The 8,081-nt window shown below is 48.7% G+C and overlaps 1 long non-coding RNA gene across 1 annotated transcript; it reads left to right on the top strand.

Moving 5' to 3' along the window:
• The first annotated feature begins 1,123 nt into the window (after nt 1-1,123).
• Nucleotides 1,124-2,193, top strand: LOC115147740 (uncharacterized). Its single transcript, XR_003866476.1, has 2 exons — nt 1,124-1,395; nt 1,743-2,193. It is a non-coding gene; the product is annotated as an uncharacterized LOC115147740 (long non-coding RNA).
• Nucleotides 2,194-8,081: the final 5,888 nt, after the last annotated feature.

Below are 8,081 nucleotides of genomic sequence, written 5' to 3'. Positions count from 1 at the left end.
CATCAAGGACATCAACCACCTGAGCCACTGCCTGTTCACCCCGCTATCATCCAGAAGGTGAGGTCAGTACAGGTGCATCAAAGCTGGGACCGAGAGACTGAAAAACACCTTCTATCTCAATGCCATCAGACTGTTAAACAGCCATCTCCAGCACATCAGAGGCTGCTGCCTATAGAGATAGATTAGGAATCACTGGCCACTTTAAGGAAATGAAACACTAGCCACTTTAATAATGTTTATGTATCTTGCATTACTCATCTCATATGTGTAAACTGTACTCTGTACTATTCTACGGTATCTTAGTCACTTTAATTGTGTGTAAATATTACATCACCCATTTCATATGTATATACTGTACTCTAGTCCAATGCCGCTCTGACATATGTATGTATATATTATTATCCATTCCTTACTTAGATTTACGTGCATTTTGGGTATATGTTGTGAAAGTTAGATATTACTTATCAGATATTACTGCACTGTCGGAGCTAGAAGCACAAGCATTTCGCAACACCTGGAATAACATCTGCTAAACACGTGTATGTGACCAATACATTGGATTTGATTTGTACCGATTATTCTGAAGCTTGGAAAACTAGCCTTCCAAAACTTGGAAAAGAGCAATCTGGTGTTTTCTGAAGACGATCTGATAGGGTGTGGCATTGATGTCAAAGAAGCCTTCTTACTCTCAGGGATGTGCACAGAGATCTTCAGAGAGGAGGACCCAATGTTTAGAACAAAGACATACAGCTTTGTGCATCTCACCATTCAAGAGTTCTTCGCTGCACTCTACGTTTCCTACGTTTATGTAAGTGAAAATGTCAACCCGTTCATTTCAAGACATACGAGGTTACCGGTTCCTCTTGATGAGGAAGACATCCTCCCTCAACCTGAAGGTTCTCAGAGAACATTGTTTGACTTGCAGAGGAGTGCTGTGGACGAAGCGTTGAAGAGCGAGACCGGTCATCTCGACCTCTTCCTCCGCTTCCTTCTGGGCATCTCACTGGAGTCCAATCAGATCCTCTTGAAAAGCCTACAGCTCCAGACAGAGGGAGACACAGAGAGCATCCAGAAGACCATCCAGTACATCAAGGATAAGCTCTCACCTGGCAACTATGGCAACCAGGTTTTTTAGATGTTTTGAAGCAGTACTCCTCAGAGCAGTGTATCAATCTCCTTCTCTGTTTGATGGAGTTGAACAATAACTCGCCGGTGGAGGAAATTCAAAGTCGGACTGAGAGGAAGTTGACCCCTGGTCAGTGTTCAGCGCTGGCCTACATGCTGCTGATGTCAGAGGAGGCGCTGGGTGAATTTAACATGAGAAAATACAGTACAACACTAGAGGGTGGTAGGAGACTGGTCCGGTAGTTAGACACTGCAGGAAGGCTATGGAAGGTCAGTTGTTTTTTATCATCAGTTTGCTTTGCAAGCATTTCCAAGAATTCCATGATTACATACAAGCCAAGTCCAGGCCAATGTCTGCAAAGTAATAAGGCACCATTTTAAAACACAATTGAAGCAGAATATTTTGTGGTAGGAGGGCTGCAGTTGACTTACCTTCTATTACCTTGGAAGTGTTTATTGTTTTGTATTAATTCATATGATTCTAAATTGGGATAAATCTGTTTAAACCCACCTGTGAAGTAATTCTAAGTAAGTGAGGAAATTTAATCATAGAATTATATGCATAAATTACCAATAATTTGTATTGGAAATTGCACATTTTTTGTTGGTATTCCTAGGTTTGTGGGATGCGTTCTCAAAGAGGACTTCTATGATACGTTTGGCTCATCTCTGGTGTCGGAGAACAGCCGTCTGACAGAGCTGGACCTCAGCTACAACAAACTGACAGACACCGGGGTGGAGAGGAAGTCCACTGGGCTTATGAGTCCACACTGTAAACTGAAGATACTGAGGTGGGATATTTATCACAAGTGTTTCGAATAATGTCAATCGTTCATTTAGGACCATGTCACCACTTTAGAAGAAATGACTGTGATTCTATATTTGACTCATGACATTGTTTAGGTTTAGAGAGACCTCTGGTTTTGTACTGAAGGGGTTTGGCTGCTGTTGTGACCTGACTTTATTGTCCTTCTGTTGCACCTCACTGTTTCATTACTGGCAGATGCAGATCCATTGGTAGCAATGATAACCAATAATGATTCATGTCAATAAAGCTTTGCTACTGAACTGTTGTGTCTAATCTGTCTACTTAGACGTAACGTCTCATCAATGCACAGTTAACGTTGATATATATCGATGACAACATGACTTGATAATTAAGACTTGCTATAAGCATTCGTAACCGCGCCATTGGATTCATAACATATCCATTCATTCCTAACAGCTCCAGACTAATTGTATACATATCTACTAAATGGTGTGAATTTAGTTTTGATTGAGGTGAACCTGCCAGACACCCTGGTCCTTCTGTTCTGTAGTCACTACACTAGCAACCACGCAGAAGCAATCTGAATTAGTCCAAATGATACTCTACTTTTCATTGCAAAACATTTTGCAACTGTTTGCAACGGTGTCCGACTAATGAATACACCCCTGTTCTCTGACAGGGAGGGGCGGGGAGTAATGAGCTGATAAAGAGAGAGACAGAAGTGGAAGCGAGACTTCTGGCTCTCAAAGTTTCTCTGTTTCAATGGAAGTCAATGTACTAAGTAGACTGCTATCATTGGTGTCTATGGGAGAGCCACCCCCTTCAGTAGACCAGACCCATCTGCTATCATTGGTGTCTATGGGAGAGCCACCCCCTTCAGTAGACCAGACCCAGCTGCTATCATTGGTGTCTATGGGAGAGCCACCCCCTTCAGTAGACAAGACCCAGCTGCTATCATTGGTGTCTATGGGAGAGCCACCCCCTTCAGTAGACAAGACCCAGCTGCTATCATTGGTGTCTATGGGAGAGCCACCCCCTTCAGTAGACCAGACCCAGCTGCTATCATTGGTGTCTATGGGAGAGCCACCCCCTTCTGTAGACCAGACCCAGCTGCTATCATTGGTGTCTATTTGTTATTTTGCGTGTATTGTGTGAGGGGAGTGTGCAGGTGTAAGAAACATGTCTCCCGCCTCCCGGGTAGCGCAGTGGTCTAAGGCACTGCATTGCAGTGCTAGCTGTGACACCAGAGACTCCGGGTTTGAGCCCAGGCTCTGTCGCAGCCGGCCGCGACCGGGAGGTCCATGGGGCGACGCAACAACCCAACCTAGCCGCACTGCTTCTTGACACAATGCACATCCAACCCAGCGTCGTCTGGGTTAGGGAGGGTTTGGCTGGCAGGGATATCCTTGTCTCATTGCGCACTAGCGACTCCTGTGGAGGGCCGGGCGCAGTGCACGCTGACCAGGTCGCCAGGTGTACGGTGTTTCCTCCGACACATTGGTGCGGCTGGCTTCCGGGTTGGATGTGCATTGTGTCAAGAAGCAGTGCGGCTTGGTTGGGTTGTGTTTCGGAGGACGCATGGCTCTTGACCTTCACCTCTCCCGAGTCCGTACGGGAGTTGCAGCGATGAGACAAGACTGTAACTACCAATTGAATACCACGAAATTGGGGGGTAAAAAAAAAAAGAAGAAAAGTGTCCAATCATGTCTGATTCTGGGCAGTGATTGGTCGGCTCTACAGTAGCAATACTAGTTTCGGAACAGTAATGTGGCAGGTTGGTTAGAATCTTATTGGTGACTCGTGATGTCACGGCAAAGAACAGGTGTGCTACTGTCAGACAGACTCCATTTTGACATGAAGACATGACAGACAGCAGACTGACACGACACACAACTGCTATGAGGGATTCTCTACTCCCTGTCTGCTATGGGGGGCTCCTCTCCTCCCTGTCTGCTATGGGGGGCTCCTCTCCTCCCTGTCTGCTATGGGGGGCTCCTCTCCTCCCTGTATGCTATGGGGGGCTCCTCTCCTCCCTGTCTGCTATGGGGGGCTCCTCTCCTCCCTGTCTGCTATGGGGGGCTCCTCTCCTCCCTGTCTGCTATGGGGGGTTCCTCTCCTCCCTGTCTGCTATGAGGGATTCTCTACTTCCTGTCTGCTATGGGGGCTCCTCTCCGCCCTGTCTGCTATGGGGGGCTCCTCTCCTCCCTGTCTGCTATGGGGGCTCCTCTCCTCCCTGTCTGCTATGAGGGATTCTCTACCCCCTGTCTGCTATGGGGGCTCCTCTCCGCCCTGTCTGCTATGGGGGCTCCTCTCCCCCCTGTCTGCTATGGGGGCTCCTCTCCCCCCGTCTGCTATGGGGGCTCCTCTCCTCCCCGTCTGCTATGGGGGCTCCTCTCCTCCCCGTCTGCTATGGGGGCTCCTCTCCTCCCCGTCTGCTATGGGGGCTCCTCTCCTCCCCGTCTGCTATGGGGGCTCCTCTCCTCCCCGTCTGCTATGGGGGCTCCTCTCCTCCCCGTCTGCTATGGGGGCTCCTCTCCTCCCCGTCTGCTATGGGGGGCTCCTCTCCTCCCCGTCTGCTATGGGGGGCTCCTCTCCTCCCCGTCTGCTATGGGGGCTCCTCCCTGTCTGCTATGGGGGCTCCTCTCCTCCCTGTCTGCTATGGGGGCTCCTCTCCTCCCTGTCTGCTATGGGGGCTCCTCTCCTCCCTGTCTGCTATGGGGGCTCCTCTCCTCCCCGTCTGCTATGGGGGCTCCTCCCTGTCTGCTATGGGGGCTCCTCCCTGTCTGCTATGGGGGCTCCTCTCCTCCCTGTCTGCTATGGGGGCTCCTCTCCTCCCTGTCTGCTATGGGGGCTCCTCTCCTCCCTGTCTGCTATGGGGGCTTCTCTCCTCCCTGTCTGCTATGGGGGCTCCTCTCCTCCCTGTCTGCTATGGGGGCTCCTCTCCTCCCTGTCTGCTATGGGGGCTCCTCTCCTCCCTGTCTGCTATGGGGGCTCCTCTCCTCCCTGTCTGCTATGGGGGCTCCTCTCCTCCCTGTCTGCTATGGGGGCTCCTCTCCCCCCTGTCTGCTATGGGGGCTCCTCTCCTCCCTGTCTGCTATGGGGGCTCCTCTCCTCCCTGTCTGCTATGGGGGCTCCTCTCCTCCCTGTCTGCTATGGGGGACTCCTCTCCTCCCTGTCTGCTATGGGGGGCTCCTCTCCTCCCTGTCTGCTATGGGGGCTCCTCTCCTCCCTGTCTGCTATGGGGGCTCCTCTCCCCCCTGTCTGCTATGGGGGGCTCCTCTCCTCCCTGTCTGCTATGGGGGCTCCTCTCCTCCCTGTCTGCTATGGGGGTTCCTCTCCTCCCTGTCTGCTATGGGGGGCTCCTCTCCTCCCTGTCTGCTATGGGGGCTCCTCTCCTCCCCTTCTGCTATGGGGGGCTACTCCTCTAAGTAGCGTGTGTTTGGGGGGGTATGCTGTAGCGTTAACATTTCCCTTAACTGGAACTAAGGGGCCCAAACCATGAAAAACAGCCCCAGACCATGACATCCACCTTCACCCCCACCACCCAAAAATATATTCTCCCTGCTTAACATCAAGAAGGAGTCAAATCCCAAAGATTATACCTGGCAAATGTTAAACCTTTAATTTAAACGTGACCTAGGCCCTAGACCAGGGGTGTCAAACGTCCGGCCCGCGGGCCGGATCAGGCCCGCAAAGGGGTTTAATCCGGCCCGCGATATGATTTTGTAAAGTATAAAAATGAGCTGCAATTTTTCAATAAAAGAAACTGCTGTTCCAATTGCGTCCACTGGATGGCGCAATAGCAATTGTGTTAAGCAAGCAAACTGTTTATACCGGAGCAGAGCAAGTAGGTCAAGCAAGTGCAGCCAGTCCAGATGAGCTACTTTGTTTTGCCCGCGATAATTATTACGGCTTCTACTTTTAACATTTTGTGCTATGGCACCCTCATTGCCCCAATATGTCTCTGTCAAAAAAGAGAAAAGTGGACGCAGAGTGCAGTGTTCCAAGAAAAATGGTCATCCTCCTATTTATTCACGGAATTGAATGGGAAAGCTGTATGTTTGGTGTGTTCACAGCATGTTGCAGTGCTGAAAGAGTATAACCTTCGTCGCCACTATGTGAGTCTTCATGCCGACAAATATGACAACTTTCAAGGACAGCAGAGAAGAGAAGAGAGAAGGTGAATGAACTGTTGGCGGGTCTGAAGAAACAGCAGTCTGTGTTTACTCACAGCCGAGACATCAGTGACGCTGCAGTGAAAGCTAGCTACCTCATTGCTAATGAAATCGCAGTGGCTTCAAAACCATTTAGTGAGGGTGAATTTGTAAAAACATGCATGATGAAGGCAGCGGAGATTGTGTGCCCTGAAAAGCGCCAGGCTTTTGCAAATATCAGCCTGACAAGAAACACAGTTGCAGACAGGATTTCCAATCTTTCAGTGGATTTGGACAGCCAGTTGAAGCAAAAAGTAAAGTCATTTATTGGGTTTTCAGTTGCAATTGATGAAAGTACGGACATTACAGATGTTGCACAACTGGCCATTTTCATCCGCGGAGTTAATGACACATTGACCGTCACCGAGGAGTTCGTGGAGTTGGTGCCGATGACAGATACAACGACAGCAGCTGATATTTTCACCGCACTTGTTGGCGCGCTGGACAGGGTCGGAGTGGACTGGTCCCGCGCTGTCAGCCTGGCTACAGATGGTGCGCCCTCAATGATCGGGAAAAAAGCAGGCGTTGTGACAAAGTTCAAAGAGAAAGTGCAATCTGCAAATGGAGGACGTGATTTTTGGACTTTTTACTGTATTTTGCACCAGGAGGCTTTGTGTTGCAAGTCATTAAAGATGGATAACGTCATGAAGGTGGTCATCCAAACTGTTAATTTCATCCGATCCAGAAGCCTGAATCACCGTCGGTTTGACAGCCTTCTCAGAGAGAAAGACCACATCCATGGCCTGCCATACCACACTGAGGTAAGATGGTTAAGCCGAGGTGCTGTGCTTAGGCGTTTCTTTGATTTACGAGAAGAAATTGAACAGTTCATGGAAGAAAAGGGCAAACCAGTGTTAGAATTTCATTCCGCAGAATGGATGCAGGACCTTGCATTTATGGTGGATGTTACAGAGCACCTGAATAACTTGAACAAACAGCTGCAAGGGCGCAACAAAGTCGTCACGCAGTATTATGACAGCATACGTTCTTTCAAGTTGAAGCTGTCATTGTGGGAGACGCAACTCGCCGGTGGTGATGCAGCTCACTTCCCCTGTCTGAAAAATGTGTGCGCGACCCAACATGTGGCAGACATGAAGCGGTTCAAAGATAAAATAACGAACGGCACTGTTACGGGAGTTTGAGCAACGCTTTCAGATTTTTGGTGAACTGGAGAAAGACTTCAACGTTTTTTGCTCGCCATTCACCGTGAATCCCTCTGATCTGCCCGTCAGCATCCAACTTGAAATAATAGACTTGCAGTGTGACTCGGATATGAAGGGCAAATTTGCCGCAGCTGGCTTGGACACATTTTATCAGAATCTCTTGCCAGGTTACCCCAACTTGACAGCCCTCGCTGCAAAACTGTTGTGCATGTTTGGAACCACATATCTTTGTGAGCAAGTTTTCTCTGTAATGAGCATAAATAAAACAAAGATGCGCTCAAGGCTCACGCACAAGCACTTGAATCACATCCTGAAGTTGGCTGCCACTCAGGATGTGACGCCTGATATTGATGCGCTGGTGAAAGCTAAAAGATGCCAGGTATCAGGAGTCAAATAAACTATGCAACCCCACTTAAAGTGCTGCATGAGACACCCTGATATAGTTCTGTGATCTGTGATATACTTCTGTGAATCACTGAGGCATTGTGTGTTTGTGTGTTCTTTTTCTTTAGAATTTTCAAATAAACTTGGTGTTTTATGATTAATAGTGATGTTGTGCTTGTACTATTGTGGACACACTGTCCTCAGGCTCCAGCTTTATGTTTTATGTTGATCGTATTAAAACAAAGAAAACAATCTGAAGTTGTTGTTTTTAAGTTATATATACCATGATTTTACCGGTCCGGCCCACTTGGGAATAGATTTTCCTTCATGTGGCCCCTGAGCTAAAATGAGTTTGACACCCCTGCCCTAGACAGAGACAGAGAGAGAGAGAGATGGACCGATACACACACAGCTTTGTACTACAAG

This window comes from Salmo trutta, chromosome 14, assembly GCF_901001165.1.
Source record: "Salmo trutta chromosome 14, fSalTru1.1, whole genome shotgun sequence".
In the NCBI taxonomy this organism is placed as follows: Eukaryota; Metazoa; Chordata; class Actinopteri; order Salmoniformes; family Salmonidae; genus Salmo; species Salmo trutta.
The sequence above is the reverse complement of the archived record's forward strand: the minus strand, read 5'-3'. Positions and strand labels throughout refer to the sequence as shown.